Raw genomic sequence first — 20455 nt, 5'->3', positions numbered from 1 at the left:
CTTTCTAATAATTAACGGTTACTTAGGTTCTTAATCCGATTTAGGCAGCATTGTGTGAAATGTACTAGGGCTTTCTAGTGGGCTTAGTCCCTATTGACCTTTAGCTTAAGTATTATAAAGGGAGTTTACTAGTGTGATGAGCCTGGGGAGGGTAACAGTGCTATATGCCCCCCCAAAGTTACAAAATTAAAATGCTGAAAAGGAACAAAAAAAAATTCAAAGTGCCACAATGTAAAATCTTAAGCTGGAAGAGAAATCCCAGCTTGATTTGGTACTTCACTCACATGTATCGCCTATGGTACTAGAGCCCTAGAGGTTCCCAGTGTGGGCGCTTTTCCTTGAAAAGCAAAAAACCCAAGGCATACAAAATAAGCACACACATCAAAATTGAATCACTGTGAAAAGACTTTGGGGGGTCAAAGAAAAGGAAATAAGTCAGGCGATGATTTCATGAGCAATTCCTTTTATCGTAGCTTAACTACAAGGTCTTCTAGGTATAGCCTCTAGTCAGCCCTCGAACATGAAATACTTGGCTCTCGTGATTAAACAACTTAATTGACCAGAGAAAATTAAGAAGCTTACCCATGGTATTAATAGTCAATCTCTAGTACCTTTTGACCGTTAAATTAGTGACCCCATACGTGTTTAATTTTTACCTTTAAATTTGTTTATGCATTTGATTATATTGAAATTTAATGTTTATTACTGACAAATGGTTTAAAATTCTGCTACCAATCAATTTGTCTGCCTACAACTGCATATGCTTTTTAATTCTATATGAGAATGCAATTACTGTGCCAATGTTGTTTGATTTTGCAGTGAATGAAGAAGGCTAAGGACATTCATCTCAAATGCTCTTCCACCTCGACGAACAAGCTTCAACTCAATAGCTTCCGAGGACGGAATCTACATCAGGAAGGGGTGCATGTTAACCCTCACGGCTCACGGACACCCTATCACCTACGACGGATGTTGTATTATTTACTTGTAGAGTCAAGTACCGGGCTTGTCGGTCCAATAGGGAAAGGGTAAGAGTGATCGCCGATGAGAGGCGCACTCTAACTGGAACATTCAAGGGATTAGTTGGCTAAGCATGGGAGCCCAAGTGTGAATGGGGTGAGCTCATATAAAAGTCAACTAAACCTAAAATTCACTCATTCTCTCATTTGTGCAATTGAAGAGTGCTCTTGCTCCCTCTCCATCTTCTTCTTCTTCATCTCCTTGTGTGTGTGTGTATGCGTGAGAGAGAGAGAGAGAGTGTGCGATCGAGCATTGCGGTGGCACGACGGTGGCAAGGTGGTTGAGCGAGGCGTAGCGGTGTCTCCCTCTTCTTCGTGGCGAGGAATCCTCCATGACAGGAAGCGTAGAGCGGTGAGTGACACACCAACACCATCTTTGAGCTTACTAGTTTAGGCTTGTTGTGTGCTTGGAGCCATTTGTAGCTCGCACACAGTGTATCGGCAAGTTCCTTGCATTGGCATGTGCGACATACGCACACAAGCATGCAATTTTTCACGTGACGCCATGTCATGATTTTTTTTGCTCTTTCTCTAGTGGGAGAATTGGTTGTGAGCAGTTTGATGATGGTTTAGCATATGACATAGAGGGTGCTGGAGATGTATGCATGTCTTTACCTAGCGGTGCATTTCTTATGCTACGAGATGTATATTATGTACCAGGACTCAACCAGAGTCTCATTTTAGTGCGTCAATTGCAGAGTAGTGGACATTGTGTACTGCTTGGAGAGCGATCATTTCAGATGCATAGGGGATCACTAATGATAGCCGAAGGTGCTAGGAGTGGTCTGGTATACCTTTCCATATTTCTGACACACGAGGCAGTGTAGTCTCTGTGTGTTTGCAGCTATGTTTGGAGCAAGAGATGAGACGTGTCTCTTTTGTGTATGTGCTGCATGGAGAGCAGATTGTGCATTTGTCTTGTGGTGACTGACATTCACATAGACACTGGTGTCTCTGGGGATGCACAACTTTGTCATTCATCAATTGAGGTGACATCAGTTGAGTGAGAGACCATTGTTCTATGATGCATCTGATATGTTTGAGGACAACAGTTTCCTTCAAACAGCTGTGTGTGATTGCAATGGTGCTGATTTTTTTATTTTGCAGTCATTCTCAGCAGATATGCCTTTGCCAGAGGATGCTGACATGGTGATGCAAAGTCAGGTGGTTCTGATGAGGATGCATATGGCAGTGAGGTTGCTGACAGGGATAGGTTGTCACACATAGTGCATGTTTCGTCGGCTTTCTGGTCTCTCATGTCTGACCTTTTGGTCTTGAGACCTGATCTTGCTTATATGGTTAGTGCATTTGCAGTGGGAGTTGTCAGTCGTGCTATGACTGACACTGGCATTGTGCATTGTGGAGCCATGCAGGTTGTCACTTGATACCTACATCAGGAGTGTCATAGTAGCTCTAGACCTAGTGATATGCATGTTGCATCTACACTAGAGCATGTTTGGAGTGAGCCAGTGGGCATAGTTGAGAGTCATCTTCTCTCACCTCTTGTATATACTAGTTGTAGGTTACTCTTGTAGCCACTTATCGGCACACAACCTTTAGTGGGAGAATCTTAGGTAAAGGCGGTGTGCCTCACCGTGCTTTTCCCGTGTCCACCGGGAAGTGTTCGGCCGCCCACATTTATCACCTTATTCTTTATACATACAAAGAATAAGGAGCTCTCACTCATTCTTACACTGTGCTCATACAGTGAGATTTGGGAGCTCCACCCACATCCTGTGTACTCTCTCTCTCTCCCCCCTTCTCACTCTCTGTACACGCATCACATTTGCGCACTCACAAATTCTTGCAACAAGACCTGCAACATCCTCAATATCGCCTACATCCTTAGAACCAGGATGTACATCAATGCCCTGCACAATATTCCAAACGCACTTTGACACAAGAACATGTTGCATCATGTAAGACCACATAGGGTAATTGTCCCCATCCAATCTATCCTCAGCAGCAAACATCTTGAACACATCTTTATGTTGTCAACCATGGTAAATGTTGCACTTAATGTGAAAATTGCCCGAAAAGTGGATAAATGAAGCGAGAACAACACATGCTATATAGCATAAACCATAGAAGACTGTAAAAGACCTGTTATGCAGAAAACGGCACTGACAGAATTTTTGCACAAAATGACGAAATAGCATATGCAACACTGCCTGTAGTGGAAACAAAGGCCGAAATGAGCCCAAATCAGAAAGCTGAGTAGGCTAAGCTCTACGAGGTCCCCCGAAATTTTTATCGACCTACGAACACTCACCAAAGCTCACTGAAATCGAAGAAAGTGAGCAGGCGTGTGCTGGAGCTGCTGGCAACTAAGCCCATGAGGATGCAACCTGCTCTGATATCAATTGTTGGAATTAGGGTTGCAGAGAAACACACACATCTTGGAGAAGACGAAGGAAGCTCAAGGCACACAACTAAGAGTATGTGTTACCATATACATATGGTAGTGGTGTGTGAACACACTAGGACTGTCGGGGCATTTTTTCCCTCTTTAGGAGGTTTTTTTCCCCGTGCATTGTATATACGCCCATCACTCTAGGGCTATCTATCTTTACATTGTACGCTAAGTAACACACTCTCAGTTGTGTGCCTTGAGCTTCCTTCATCTTCTCTAAGCTATGTGTGTTTCTCTGCAAACCCAATTCCAACAGTTAGAGCTCATTTTGCTCAGATTTTGCTTCAGGCTCAATTCGGCCTCCGTTTCCACTGCAAAACATGTCTGCACAGGCAGTTTTGTCATTAAGTGCATAATTTTTGTCAGTGCCGTTTTTCGCATAACAGGTCCTATACAATCTATTGCGGGCTGTGCTATATATAGCACATGCTGATCTTACTTAGTTCCTCCTTATTTCGAGCAGTTTTCACATCAGGTGCATGACTTTACCATGGTTGACAACAACACAGATGTGTTCAATATGTTTCCTGTTGAGGATAGATTGGATAGGGACAATTATCCTATGTGGGCTTACATGATGCAACAAGTTCTTGTGTCACTCTACTAGAGTAGGCACTCCCAAATTATTCACTCAATCCTCTCTCATTTCATCCTCAATAATTCTCTTCCCTTGAGCCCACATCCATGTGACTCAAAGGACAAGAGAGACCCACCCTCATTAAAAAAACTAAAAATATGCATAATCTTTTATTCCTTCAAATAAACTTGATTAGGCCTAATCCAAATCAGGGCTTCTAAAACCTATAAATAAAGCCCTTCTATCCCTTGTAAATGATCACATGATCACACTATACCACACCATTCTCAACACATAACACACCACTCTTCAAGCCTAGTTGTGTAGAGTGTGTGCATTGTGAGTGCTCTATTCCATCACTACACATAGGTGCCTGGAGAAGCTTGAAGTTAGTTATGCCATCTAGAGGAGTGGAGTGATACTATACTCTGCAATCACACTTGTAGCCTACTCTTGTCCATAAATAAGATTCATAGTTTTGGGTGCAATTGTATGCTGCAACTACGACTCTTCTCTCCAAATTGACTTGATAAGTTGGCTCATCAGGTGGTTGAAGGTATATTGTCCTTGAAGTTTGTTGTGCCATTTCATGCTTGGTGGTTTGAGGGCTTGTTGATTTGTTTGCCTAAAAGGTCAATTGTAAGAGGGTGCTCGGTGAGAGGGCTCCTGTGACCCTAAGACAATTTGTGTATTGGCAACAAGGTCAAGTTTTGTGTTGTCTCTCTATTTCTCATCAAGCTTTGTGTGCATCTAGTCTTTAAGGCTAAGAATGAGTTACTCAAGTTGATTTGTGCGCTTTACCTCTCTCTGGCGTGGTGAATGTTTGTGTTTGGTGTGTGTGGCTATCTTGCATTCCCCTCTCTTTGTGCGTTTGAGTACAAGGAGATATCACGTGTGTCCTAGTTCGCATTTACAACTAGGTGGTGCCCCTTTTCTTGTTTGGTTTCTGGCTGTGGGTTGTTGTTGTCTCTGATTGTGCTTGCCCCAGCCCCAATTGAGCAGCACGGGAGCCTCGAAGGGTATTTAGAAGCTGCTCTTCTTGTTGCCCGTCCCGAACCGCTTCACTGCAAGGAAGGTCTACCAAGCCCCAACTGATCCAGAAATAGATGATGTTGAGAAAGATGCAGAGAAAGCACCCCCTCCACTACCTCGTCAGAGGCCCAATTCTAGAAAAAAATTGATTTATCAAGTGAAATCCCTAAGAGAAATAAGAAAAGCACAAAAGTCTACTTGTCTACTACTGATTCCAAATCTCTCTTTCATGAGAGTTGTCAAAGAGATATCAGATAGACTTGTAAGCATGATGAATATCAAAACTTTTGTCTCAGTAAGGTGGCAATCTCAAGCTGTGATGTGCCTTCAGGAAGTTGCTGAGGATTTTCTCACAGGGTCACACTTATGAGCAAAGATTTTGTGCTTGTGTCAAGGCTAAGGTACAAGTTTGATAAGGCTCTTGAGCTTATTCCTAGTGAGGATCTTAGAGCCTTCCAAATTTTAAACATCTCTCCTTCAAGGCAGCAGAAAGATTCTGGGGTTGTCATTGAGGATGTTACACATGAGTACGAGACAAGAAAGGCCCAGGATATCAAAGCAGGAAAGGAGGTTGAGAGGGAGCAAGACATGATATCAGAGGATGCTATCCTTAAAGAGCAAGCTGAAATTTTAAGAGCATCGAACTCTCTTCTTTATGAAAAATTCACAGGCCAAATGGTGGTGGATGTCTCCTTGTTTGGAGATACTGAGGCGTATTTGAACATATTCCCTCAAGACACAAGTATGCTTGTAAATCCCAACATTGAGCTTGGTGACATTGTGCTCTATATCTGTCTCAGGCATGTGTTGCTCCTTTGCTAACTATTAGTGCATGTGCAAGGCGTCTAGGCACAAGGGGCTCATTGGGGCTTGTGTTTTCTTTTCCACATGTCTTATGAGGGATCTTCCAGAGGCTCTAGCTATGAAAATTTCCATACTTGACCCTCTAGTGACACAGTGCCTTTTTAACAAGCAAGGAACCCTTTCAAGTTTTTTTGATGATTTTAACATGCTGACCTGCAATTACATATTATACCCCTATGTTGAAGGGTAAATCTTAACTCCTTACATGTTATTTTTAACATTTTGTGGTATTCTTAGCTAATTGTTTTTTATTTTGTAGAGGACATTGGAGTCTTATTATCTTCAATATTTTGGAGAAAGATATTATATTTATGAATTCATTGTCAAGTATCCATGGGAAAAGTAAACTGTAAGTATAAAGCATAATCTATGCTTGATGATGGTCCATTGTTTTCTATTAGTAGCTTTTTGATTCAATGTCTTCTTGCAGTGCTGCCAAACTAATTGTTGGTCACCTGAGTACCACAAATAAGGATTACAATATAGAAGCTTTCAAGTACTACAATCAAAAAGTGCCTTTATAGACAGACTCAACATCTTGTGGATGGAGGGTGCTTGCCAATGCATGGAGATATCTTGAGTCAAGGTGCTCAATGACTACACTCACTGTAAGTGTGTGGCTCATGTATTTATTTTGATGTTTTATGTATGTATGTACTCATGTCCTTTAGTTCCTTTTTCTATTTTTTTCAGTTGCATGACTATCCAGAGTCTTGGGTCACGTGGGTGAGAGAGAAGGATGTTTCTATGGTTTTGGAAGGATCAATAAATCCAAATGATCCAGAATCTCCTTTGCCACCAAAGAAAGGTAAAGCCACCAAAGGTTTGGATGCAAAGAAAATGGATCAGAAGAAGAAAAGTCCTGCAAAGAAGATCCATACAAAGAAAAAGGATCACAAGAAGAGTCCTGCCAAGGGGAAGAGTCCCACGAAGAAGAAGATCCCTACCAAGGGGAAGAGTCCTACCAAAAACAATATCCCTGCCAAGGGGAAGAGTCCCACTAAGAGCCCTGCAAAAAAAAGAGTAGATACAAAGGGCCATCGAGGGGCCCAAAGCACCAACACCTGCCAAGTCACCACCACCACCCACTCCTGAACTTTCACCCCCTTCTGAACACAAAAAGAAAAGGGTCTCTGAGGATGCAGAAACCTCTCAGGCAAAAAGAAAATTGGAATTTCATGATTGATTACTCCACAAAAGCTATGTACACTTTTGTTCATTTTGTCCATATGAACATATATATATACCCTTTGGTGATTCATAATTTTGTACTTCAAATACTTAATACCAACTGTCGATTCTTAAATGTGTATCATGATGTCATGTAAGTTTAAAACAACATAAGTAATATCACAATAAGGTAGACAAAAGATAAATATATTTGCAAAATGATGACAATATAGAACTTGTTTTTTCAAGTCCTTGCAAGTGGCTCAAATACAACTCTTTTTGGGGGAAGGCATGTGATGCAAGAGGTTGAATTCTCCATCTTTGTTCTCCAATTTGTTGTTACTATCAGGCTTCTATACTCAGTGTGTGGATGGACTGTGACCTTTAGTTCAAACTCTGGACAATTTTCCTCAGAGTCGAGAGGAACCCAGCTACCTAATTTGCTTCTCCATCTCCTATAGTCGTAGCCCAGAACTAATGATTGACGACATAGTTGATATGAGATAGACATAGAATTTGGGCTTACTCTACAACTAATATTGGCACCAATATGGAAATTTTCTTTGGTGCTCCATCCGTCTCCAAGAACATTATCCAGTTCAATCATAGAAAGTCTTCTATTAAGCCACATCGTCTTTGTCCTTTGCAAGTCCATTGTTTTGAAACATGCCACAAAGACATGTATAGGCAAGAACCATTGAACTTTAATCCTTCTTGATATCCTGCCCGGAGACATAGCTTTAAGGATGTCTTCTTTGATCTTGGATTTGAAGCTTGATATAGTACATGCATCAGGAGCTTCTTAGTCAAGTGAACTTATGGTGGGAACGGGTAATTGATGTAGTTCTCCATATGCACCTTCTCGTGATGGAACTTTGTATTCTGCAAAATAGACAGACAAATCCATTGTTTTGTAAAAGGAAGGTGGCTTGTCAACATACATAGCATCTGCAATCCCTTTATGCATTGCTTTGAACGTCCCACTTAGACTCTCCACAGGCTGCCATTCCACAGCTATTGAAGTAAATATATCTGGAATGGAATCAAAAAATGAGAAAAACAATGGGATAATGAAACAAATTCACTGTATCAAATAGTTCTTTTTGTACTTATAGTAAGAATGAAGTGTGGGATGTTCTTCCCAGTCTAACACCATATCCTTGGCCATGTACACATGTTGAACCTTATCTAGCCAGCCATTGTCAGTCACTTTGAAAGCAAGAACACGACCTTTCCAATGGTATTTTACTTTATCGCGTTTAGTTCTCTTCACTCTGTGTACACCTTTGCATGAAAGAAGCATTGTTACCCAGTCATTCACACGAAAAGATATGGGCTTCCAAAGACCATCCTCTCTAACGTTATGAAAGTCACAAGAAGTTATGTTATGTGAAGGGCGACGTGCAAAAGAGGCCATGGAAACTCAGAGATTAGACACGAAGAAAGAAAGTATAGACGGAAAGACTTAAAACCTCTCACAAACTAGAGAGAGCGAGAAAGGTATACGTTTGAAAAAAGTAGGTGATTTGTCATTAATGCCCTTGTTTTGAGAGCCTTCTGACATAGATTTCGTATCTTTTGACAATGCTTTTGTGAAATATAAAATAGAATAAAAGATGAGACTTCATTACTTTGAGCCGGAAATTTAATGAGCTCTGTCGCCAAAAGCACCCAAATATAGCAGTTTCAGCCTTATGATCAAGACATTTAGCGGTTCTCCGTCAAAATAGGACCACCAAAACCCACAATAGAGGAGACAAGAGTGCCATACTTTTGTATACGTGTCAAAGAACTATTGGACTATTCCTTAATCCTTAGATTAACAAACAACCCTTTTTGATTCGTTTTTGGCCCTAATGTCTTTCCAAGTAGACTTCCCGATGCTACCATCCCACACCTCCACTCCATAAAGAAGCACCTGTGCCACCAATGTGTCAAAGAGGAGCTTTTGAGAGCCCAATACTTGATCTCTCCAGCATTGCACATGTTCGCAAATGCATAATAAGCCCTCTTTCTGGATTTCAATCAACGCATTGCGCAATCCTTCCATTTATGATCGGATGGAACCTCAAGGCCAAGGTACTTGAAGCTATCTACCACTTCAAATTGCTCATTGTTGTATACAACACATGGATTTTCGTCATTGAGGGTCTTTACAAGCATAACCTTGGTTTTGGATCCATTCACGATCAGCCAGCTATGTAGGCAAAAGCGTTTCAAAGCACTCATAAGCTTTTGTGCATCTTCTAAGGTATGTGCCAAGAGCACTACATCATCGGCATAAAGCAAAAACATGATCACCCCATTTCCAATCTTAACCTCTGCTATGCCTTCTTGTTGCATAAAATCAAGAACTATGCATTCCAATTCATCTAGAACCATGCCCACTTTCCCCAAAGAGGGTTGGGGAAAGTGGGCATCCTTGTTTGACACCTTATGAAATTACATCTCCCATACGTAGTCGACATATAGTTTTTTGGTAGATGCGAAAGATTGCATGCATAAAATCTCTCAACACTTGAAGGCTTTGCATACGTCTCCAAAGATTTCCTTGTGGTACCATGTCAAAAGATTTCTTGAAATCCACAAAGCAACAATACAACTTTTTTTCTTTCAATCAAGACACTTCCATAAGAACTTAATGACAAGGTGATCAATAGTGCTATGATGCTTTCAAAAACCTGCTTGGCCAAGCACATGTTTGCCGTTCTTTTCAGCCCATTCACTTATCTTCATCTCCATGATACATCCAAATAACTTTGCCATCAAAGAACCAACCATTATAGTGTGATACTTGCTCACATTGTTTACATCTCCTCCTTTGTGCAAAGGTTTGATCCAATTTACACTCCAATCATGAGGCATGACATGCTGAAGTGCAAGGTTAAACATATCACGTATCCCATATTGTGTTTTCTTGCTTGTCCATTTAATCATTTTAGCCTTGATACCTTGAAGGTCCCCTGCCTTGCGAGTAGCAAGTTCCTCAAGTACGCAACATACATCTTCAATGGTAAAGAAGGGAGGCATAAACAAAAGGGAGCTACAACACTCCATCTTATCAACATTGGGTTACTCATAGAGGTTCTTGCAATGCGTATATATATCCTAAAGAGTCAAGTCACCAAAGCTCTCAACATGCTTGCCTTTTAGATTTTGCCAAAACTTGCCACATGCATGTGCTTTCTCTTGCACTAAAAGAACTTGTTTTTTGACTTTCCACCTTCTCCTTTTTTTTTGAAGAAGTGCTTTGTATGTGTGTGAATGTTCCAAGTAAACTTCCTTGTCTTTGTTTGCATCCAACCCTAGTAAGTTTTTTCGAGCTTGACTACATTCCATGTCAAACCATTCTCTCTTGGTGCTACCCTTCTTAGACCTTTTGCAAGACATTTGTTTCACCGAAAAGCATTTCTTTGCACAAGAGAAAATTACTTCTTTGAAAACTTTCCACTTGCATTCTAATGTTGGGCTTTCTTGATGCTCTGTTGGCTTTACATTTTGTCCACCATATCAGCATATATACGTGCTCGTTTGAAATCTAGACGTAGGTACAAATGATTCACATCATGATTGGAGGCTACATGCTCGGGTCTTTTACCACACTTGAGTTCAATACATAACATCCTATGATCCAATTCCGTATTGCATTCACCAAGTGCAAAGCTTTGTATGCATTCTAGAGTGGCTTCCAAAAACAATATATAGTCAATCACGCTATCACCATTGCTTTCTACATGTAAAGTCATTGGTGCCTTGCCATAAAGATACACCATTTGCAATGAGCATTCCGGTACTATTGCACATATGACTTTCCATAGTGATCCAGTTCGTTTGCATCATTAGAACTTTGATTATACATGTATGAGTCATCCAATCTTCTTGAGACATGCGGCATGTCGACTTGTTGTGTGTTGTGTTGTAACGTATTTGTGCGAGCATTCATGTGTCCAAAGAGAATGACTTCACCCCGGTCCTTGTAATGAGCAATTTCTTCCTCTAGTTCAACAAAAGGCTGATCTCTATCCATATCCAAGTGAGCATAAAAGTTGGAGTCATAGTGAGGAATGTAGCAACCAACCCCAAACATGATTTGACCATTTGGTGGGCTGATTTTCAGCCATAAGTAGCATTTATACTTATCTCTTTGACAACGGAAACATCTTTCAAACCCTTTTTGATCATGGATGCTACCCCTCCTTGGCCTCTACGTTGCTTTGAATTTTTGGCCCACATCGAAGAATGCACATCGTATTTGTCAAATCCATGAATTTGTTGCGCATTGTGCTCCCATGTTTCGACAAGAAGTATCACATCGGAGTCATTGGTAAGATCATCAATGCAATTCCCGCATTCCACGGATACCCTTTACAACTCCAAAAGCTTATTTGCAAGCGTGAGTTGGTCTCATAGATCATGTGTCCCTATTTTTTTGGTGGACTTGTATCCTCCTCAAGTGACTTTTCTTCTTGAGATGACATCTTAAACTTCTTGCTTCTTTCCTCATATGCTTTGTGACGTACATTTTGTTGCATAAGAGTGTGATCCTCATATACATTACAACCCGTTCCTTTGAGGTGGATCCAACTATTGTCAAGGATGATCTTTCTCTTTACCTCATCAGCCATGGTACATACAATAGGTCTTTCTCCCGAGCGAGGGACTCGTTTTTCAACTCGATGTGCACCATAAGCCATGATTCCAAACATGCCAAAGTATGTAGCAAAAAACTCTTCAATAGCAACCACAAGAGATTGGGGTGTTTCCATGCTTTCCTCCTTGATTCCACGAATGACGATGTTCTTTGAGCGTTTTTGATGTTCTTGCAATTCTTGAGTGTCTACATTCTCTACATTCTTTGCTTGGACAACGGCTTGTATGATAGAAGATGTAGAAACCATATTATCCTTACATATATCAGCCCATGATTTGGATGCATTTCTCATCTCACATATATCATGTCGTATTATATCTATAGTTTCCTCCTTCAATACATGATCACTCTTAACTTTGCTCAAATGCTCTTTCAATACATTCATGTCGACAAGAGAGCACTTACATTCTTGAACCTCATTCTCAAGATGCATCAAGTGTGTTGTTTGCATTTCAAGAACCTTCTTGAGGTGCTCATTCTCCACGACAAGAACTCTTAAAGTGCCATTCTCCATTGCAAGTGCACGCAGGTCTTCACCTTGCTTGTTGATGGTTTCTTGTAGTGAGACCAAGTAAGCCATCATCATCGCTTCCGTTGTTGTAGACGATGTGGTTGGATTAGCATCCAAATTCCTTGGAGATTTTGCATCATTCTCCATGGCGAGTGTGAATTTTCCACCCTTACGAGTTTTGTTCTACATTGCCTTCAAGTCGGCAACAAAAAACGCAAATCTTTGGCTTTTTTTGCAATTATGAAATGTTGTTAGAGAGAGAGAGAGAGAGAGAGAGGGAGGGAGGGAGGGAGGGAGGCACATGCGGGATTAACAATGGTGTCATGTTTGGGAAAAATGTGTCTCAACTTAATATCATGCCGCTTTCAATTTTGCCCCAAAATAGAGAGAAATAGTATAAAAAATCAGAAAAATGGGCGTCTTGGTAAATTCAAGGAAGGGAATTTGTATGTTTGGGAAAATGATATTTTTCAAACACTACCTGGAGGGGGGAGAGAGAGAGAGAGAGAGAGAGAGAGAGAGAGAGAGAGAGAGAGAGAGAGAGAGAGAGAGAGAGAGAGAGAGAGACTTAGAGCGAGTGATTCTGTTTGTTGTTGATGAAATTCTGCCAAACTAGAGAAATGAAATGATATATTAACATCTTCATGCAAAATTCCCTTTGTGGTAGGTTGAAAGAGGGGATGCTTCAAAATAAAACAATCGGCAATTTCTGCAAGAGTAAATGTTTCAAAATAATCCGCATTTAGAAGTCGATTGCCAAAGGAAAGAAATGAAATGATATAGTAAGGTCTTCATGCAGAATTCCCTTTAGGGTAGGTTGAAAGAGGCATTTTATGTATTTTTACTCTATTTCATTAAATTTTCCAAACAAATTTTCTGTTTCTTTCCCTCCAATTGGATTTTTTGATTTTTCAATAGATTCAAGGCACACTTTTCTCGAACATTGAGAGAGAGAGAGAGAGAGAGAGAGAGAGAGAGAGAGAGAGAGAGAGAGAGAGAGAGAGACCTGTTAATGCCTCAAATTTTTGAAGTTGATTGCCGCAAGAGAGGAATGAAATGATATAGTAACCTCTTCATGCAAAATTCCCTTTAGGGTAGGTTGCATTTTACAATAAGGTTAGTGGTTAGTAGTTAGTAATTATCACTAAAAAATATTTACAAAATCATTCACCAAATGGTGAGATATATGATGAGAAAAGTTAGACAAGGGATAAGCTTGTAAAGCAAGGTTGAAGCTTGGAGAAGTTGACATTCACCTCTTTACAGCACCGGTAGAAGAAGCGGTCAGCATGGCGAAGTAACGCGTGTCGATGAAGCTATGTTATCTTCACACCTTGGAAAATTCATGATAAAAGCCTTCATTTGCAGAGGTTATCCTTGGATTTTTGCTGATTTTTTGAAGTTCTTTACAAAGTTGAAGAGAGTATGGTAATATGGATATATATGTAGAGAGAAAGGGGGACACAAAGGGTGTAGAAATGGAGGATGAAGGCTATGGAGGTGTGAGAGATGTGGCAATGGTGAAGAGGGTGAAGTAGGACATGGGAGTTGTAGGTTTGGGAGTGGGAAGGAGAGGGAGGAGTGTGTGTGAAAGAGGAAAATGATAAAGTGGAAGAGGGAGTGTGGCTGCATAGCATGGGCAAACTGGGGTCCACCAATAAAATCATAGCTCACAGCTCGTAACTCAAAAAAATATGAAAAAATTTGAGGTAAAATTTCAGCTCACGAGCTACAACTTTTGTTTGTATCACCTTTTCAAATTCAGGGAGCATGTGATCTTTAAAAATTCAGCAAAACCGACTGTTTTTTCCACTGCACAAGGTCCTTGTGAGGTCCTTCTTTGGATGGTTCTTTTGAATACCTCCAAGAGTGAGCTCCCCATGGTGCATGCATGCATTCCACATACCCTTGACCTTGTTTGGTAGGTCTATAGTTGAAGATATTGTTGAGATCATGATATAAGTGAATAGTACAACTAAGAAAATCAAATATTGAGGGGTCTAAAAAAATATGTACATGTCAAATATAAATAATATAGGTGGAAAAAATATAAAGGGGTCAAAATAAATCTCTCTCATTATAAGTCTACCATAAAAACATGAATATTTTTTGTGTTCTAATTTATGAGAGTAAAAGAAAATAGATGTAGGAAGGAAAAATCGCAAAAGTGAAAAAATATACACATAAATAAAACTAGTTTTTTTGGATTTTTGTTGGGATGGAATTAGTAATTTAACCAATTCCTTACACAGCCCTTTTTGAGTCGTTTTTGGCCCTAATGAGTTTGCAAATGTCCAAAAGCATTTTCTCACCAACTTTCTCCAAGTCAAGACACAAGCACCCTACATGCTCTTACTTCTTGAGTCTTGGACATGGGGAGGGTTGTGGAGTACATGCTTAAAACACAATGTAGCCCTTTGTATCGACTTCCTAGAATTGCATATGAAGCAAGTCAAAAGGTCCAAAAGACATGTAAGAGCAAAATACTAAGTTCGGGGTGGATGCTTGACATAAAGAAATGGTTTGGAAGATGGGATCCATGTCTGGTCAAGGATGAGTGATCGACTCCCAAGTTAATGAGGCCTTCTTACAAAAGCCAATGTATCACGGCTTGGGAGAAATCCGGAGGTTCTCGCTTCAGCCATTACACCACACAGATTGCCCCAAACTACAAATTTCTCTTCTTCTCTGAACGAGGTAACTGAACCCATCCCTACATCCTTGAGGCCATCCCGTTGAGTGCGATCCGCACCATTGCCTCCATTCGTCTTAGCTCCCATTCCCTACGCTGCGAGACAGGATGTTGGGGCACCGTCAAGGAGTCTCATCAATTTTGCACCTTATGCATAACCCTTGTCAAGTGCGAGAGAGTGAGTACCACACACTACTTGAGTGCTCATATTTTGACCACATAAGGTCCTCTTTTACCCATATATTCAGCCTTGAGCTCTCCCTACATACCTTCCTCTCCCAACCACAATGTGGACTCTATTGCGACACTCATTTCAACCATTTTTTAGCATTGAGAGTCACTTATGACCTGCACTCACACCACGTGACATGTTTAGGTCATATTTGACCTTCGAGGACGATAATAGAACTCTCTCTCTCTCTCTCTCTCTCTCTCTCTCTCTCTCTCTCTCTCTCTCTCTCTCTCTCTCTCTCTCTCTCTCTCTCTCTCTCTCTCTCTCTCTCGTACGCGTGCGTGCGCAAGGAAATCCAGGCTGTCTCGCTGTCCACTTGTGGGACCGTCTGTTTACTGTGTCACGTCGCGCAAGGCACACAACCCTGGAAGTTGCCAGATGAAGCTTGTGTTGCCATGTGTCGGGGGACGGAATCCCTCCCGCTTTTATTATAGTAAGTATATACATACATACATACATACATACATACATACATATATATATATATATATATATAAAGAGAGAGAGAGAGAGAGAGAGAGAGAGAGAACTCTACCTTTGCACGGCTCAGTCAAAGATATTGATGTGGGAGCAAGATGCCAGTTGTTGCAAGCTTCTGACGTGGGAGGAAAAGAGACTCATTTGTGATGTTGATCGGAACAGTTTAAAGACCTTAGGTGCGGATAAGTGTGTGGAAGGGATGGAGCTCAGGAAGACCATGGGGATTCAGTACGACCCCATCAGTACGGCCCTAATATCAAACCTAGGACTTCATAGCTACAACATATGGACCCGAGGATATTAAATAAAACTATGTGACTTCAATTTAAAGTTTAGAATGGTGAGCTCCATGCCAAGGTGGCTGTGAGTGCTAATTGCAAGAGGTGTGAGGTGTCATTTTAGCGCAGGTGGCCCATGAATGAGTGTTGATTGCAAGAGGTGTGAGGTGTCATCAATGAAATTCACAAAGTAAAGGTAATTTCCCAAGGACGGAGTTTGCATGGGCCCACAAACATCACTATTCTCAAGTTGCACTCTATATGTAGCCCTAATTGAACCATCCTTTGGAATTAAACTTGAATGCTATATCTTACCCAGAATACAACCATCACAAACATGCTTCACAGGTGCTTCAAGAGGCAGCAAAGAAGCAACCATATCATATTTCTACAAACGCAGCAAACAAGCAAAATTCAGATGCCCTAAACGTGCATGCCAAAGTTTTGCATCTAAAATAGCCTTTGAATCCACAACTGCATTTGCAAAATTGTGCCCACACTTGTCATAGAAAGTGAGCTTATACAACCCACGGCACAAAATGCTAGAGACAACAATTTTATCATCAAAACTGAGATCATGCATTTTTTCTACTATTAATTTGACGCTAGCTCTAACCTAACCTATAACTTAATGTAACCTAGCTTATAAACTAAACCTAACCTATAACCTAACCTAACCGAAGTCCGTTTGCGTTTTTAGAAGTACACGAGTCATCTTCGAAGTCCGATTGCGTTTTTTCTACTATTAATTTAACGATAGCTCTAACCTAACCTATCATCGTTATGCCTAACCTATAATCTAACCTAATGTAAAACCTATACCTAACTTAACTTAATGTAACCTAACTTATAACATCTACCTAACCTATAACCTAACCTAACCGAAGTCCGTTTGCGTTTTTAGAAGTACACGAGTCATCTTCGAAGTCCGATTGCATTTTTACTACTATTAATTTGACGCTAGCTCTAACCTAACCTATAAAAGTTATGCCTAACCTATAATCTAACCTAGTGCCGTTTTAATGAAGATGACCCAAAATAGAGAGCAAGGTGGTACTACCGTGTTGCTACATGTACTTAGGAGGCTCCAAGCTGAGTCTACCGCGCCAATATGGAGCAATTGCGTATTGCCATTGGGCTACAAAACCAGTACTTGGCTGCAATATGCTGCCATATGTACCAAGCAAGGTGACCTACAACACGCAAGTTGGAAGTTTGCAGCAAGGTAGCGACTCAAATGGACAGGTGTAGCCATAGCCACATTGAGAATGACATAGCAACCTGAAAGTGTGCGTGCAGTCATGTTGGCTAAGGAGGGCATGAGGAACCTTTGGGAAGACATGCAACCAATATTGAAGCCATAAATGTACGACAACACTATCGTGCCCAATCACCTAGCAACATCTACTTCCTCTCTCGGATCCACACACACTCTCTCTTTCTCTCGCAGGCACATCAGCACACACTCGGGGATGGTAGAATTTGCACTCTCTTCTCAAAATCCATGAGATCCTTCGTCGCCTCACCTTTTCTCAAAAGTTGACCTACGCATGATGGAGGGTAGGGACCTTCACCATCTTCTTCACTTTCAATAGAACCAACATGAACAAGACCTGCAAGAAAACACAAACTCGTTCAACCTTTCTATGATCCACAACCCTACTCCATTTGTAATGGAATTGATATTTTATTATCTAGTGCAGCTAACAGGTGGAAAAGGCTTGACCAATCTAGGCCTATGCGAACAAATATATATAAATGTGCATTTTATTATTCAAGTGCTCTTTTTTGAGCTTTGGCCATTTATGACCTGTCGGCCAATTTGTACTCACTTTGACCATTCAAGAAATCTAAAAATCAAATACGTGAAAGAGGGAAATGGTCACTCTTGCATGGGGGAGATTGCACCCAGCGTCTGTGTTATCTTCTTCTCTCCTCTCTTCTCTCTCGCCGTGCTCCGGGCGTAGCACTCCGCTTTAGGAGGTGCATCTGCACGTGGTCTCTTACTCTCTCCCGCTCTCTTTCCCTCTTTGTTCATGTATGGCAACGATTATGGTGCACTAGTTATTTGTCAGGTATACAGTTTTGTCGATTATCGCTTGCAGTATGTTGTTTTTTCTATTTTGCAGGGCTCTCCATGCTTCCGTTTATAGCAGTGGTATCAGAGTCTCAGGCTACACTTCGATGATTTTAAGCCTAGCAATTTGATGAAAGCTAAGTTTCTTTTCCTTCAGTATTTTGTTTCTTTCTAACTTTTGTTGATTAATGTTGTGTCGTGATTCATGTTAAACACATAAATAAGCCAACGATTTTATGTTCTTTCTTGAACTAGCTAGCTCGTACATATGTTGATAGCAATACATAGAAATTAGTCCTATAATATTGATCGACCATAAGAAGCTAGTCTTATATATTTATTTGTTTATTTATTCAAGGTATCAGTGCATTCACTAGCATGATTGTTTGATCACGAGTCTCAAGAAAAGGTTTTTAGAGAGAAATTGGAAGGCTTTGACAACATAGGACACACAACTGATGGTGGGTCAAACTACGAGGAAGAACGAATTACAAATCATGAGAACGATCCCTTAATAAAATGGTTCTAATACTAATAATAATAAGGTTGTTGTTTTCAAAATAAAGAAAGGGAGACAAAATGAGCCCTATCTGCACAGTGCTGAGTCGACGAGTGCGGGCGCGTGCAGTAGCCGCCGCGAGTGATTGATGCAGGCAGGATAGCGTCAAACAGTAGGTTGTGAACGACCGTGTGAAGTATCAATGTAGGCAGCCACCTGATAATTCTAGCTATGCAAGAATACTAGCAAAGTGGACGACAGAAGCACAAAGAAGCGTGGAGACTGGTGAGCACAGCAGGAAGATAGAGGAGAGACATAGCAGCGAACGGCTGACGTCAGCCGGCTTCAATGCAGTGCAAGAACGTTAAACTAGTGGCCTACCTCACCGTGCATGCAGCCATAAATGACGACCTGATCCATGCATTCATGACAGTGACTGCTCGTGACTACAGTCAGAAGGATGTTTAGCTACCAAGCTGAGCTTGTGACGACCAGGCAGATTTAGCGTAGCTAGCGAGCATCAACTGCATGTGAGGGTGACAAACTTCACGGTTGGTCACCCTTCACAAAAAGTGTCGCCCACCATTTTGGATGGAGCATACTGAATAGTGGTACACGCAACGACCAGTGGTAGATTACTAAAATTCCTCAGCATCGGCACCGTCTAGACTCTCATGCAGGTTGCAAAGCTTTGAGGCCGCCATGCTGCTTTCCTGAGGTACTTCATAGCTGTGGTAACATACGGGCACACAGTACTGTGGGTGTCGACTTTTTAATCTTACGGCACACACACACACGCACACACAAGCGGTTGTTGGGGTTTTCTTTGTCTATAATCCTCTATCTCTGTAATTCTCTCCCCACCTCCTACTTTTACACTGTAATTTGCATGGAACTTATCTCCTCCCTTCCTTTCCACCTACTGCCGGCGCGATCCTCTACATGGTGCCACACACACGCTCACCCGTGTGAAGGGTGGCGATACTAGATAGTTCTTCTTTGTCTCACTCTCTCTCTCTTTCCCCCTCAGACTACTACCTACTACCCCCCCCCCCGCCCCCCCCCACAACCTCTGTCCCTCTCTTCTCTCTCTCATCAACTAGAGGCCGCCCACCACAGAACTCCCACTCCCCATCTCGACGAGAACTCGACTCGGCACTGTCGGTGAGTGCATACAGTCACCCAGCTCATGGCGCACAGTAGTAGCATCAAAGCACAATCGTCATTGAGTCTAGTAGACCTCTTTCAGTCTCCACCAGCTTCAACCTCAAGTTTTGTGGGCGCCGGCGCATGCAAGATAGCGGCACTTTTTTTCTCACTCAGCTCCTCGAACACCTTCGATATTAACAATCCAACAATATATCTAATGCGCATATTAATGGCTAGAATTTCGACCTCTCATTTAGTTCACGCCGCCACTGCCTATCTGACGATGGGCTTGAGAATGAGGGGCTGCCGGCCTTTTCCTTTGCTACTCAGCTCTAAATCAAGCGTGACATTTGATGGTCTAGTAACTTGTGTATAGCGGAAAATAACATAGACATAGTGAGCATTTCATTAGAATAGATTCCTAATGAGTAGCAACAGTGCTTGGATGGAGAGAGCAACAAAATCATATCACCTATTTAGATAGGCATGACCAATACTTCAAAAAGAGAGAGAAATTAATCTATTGACAACAGTTGAGGATCAGATTTACATGGAGCCGGTCCCCCCTCCAAAAGGCTTTGTATTATAGGTTTCCCCATGAAGGGAGACATTTCAAATAATACAATACTTTGTGTTCCTTCAATAACTTGCTGGTGCAATGAAGATGGAAGCTTCAAGCACCAAGCTCACACTTATAAAACACAACATCAATTCCCTCACAGTCTCAGACCCAAGACCTCACACACCTTCGAAGATGGTGAGAGCTAGCGGGTATGAGAGTAGATCGAGAGGAACAAGGAGTATTCTTACG

Source organism: Adiantum capillus-veneris, chromosome 26 (assembly GCF_014529385.1).
Source record: "Adiantum capillus-veneris isolate H3 chromosome 26, ASM1452938v2, whole genome shotgun sequence".
In the NCBI taxonomy this organism is placed as follows: domain Eukaryota; kingdom Viridiplantae; phylum Streptophyta; class Polypodiopsida; order Polypodiales; family Pteridaceae; genus Adiantum; species Adiantum capillus-veneris.
This window is presented reverse-complemented; position numbering follows the sequence as displayed.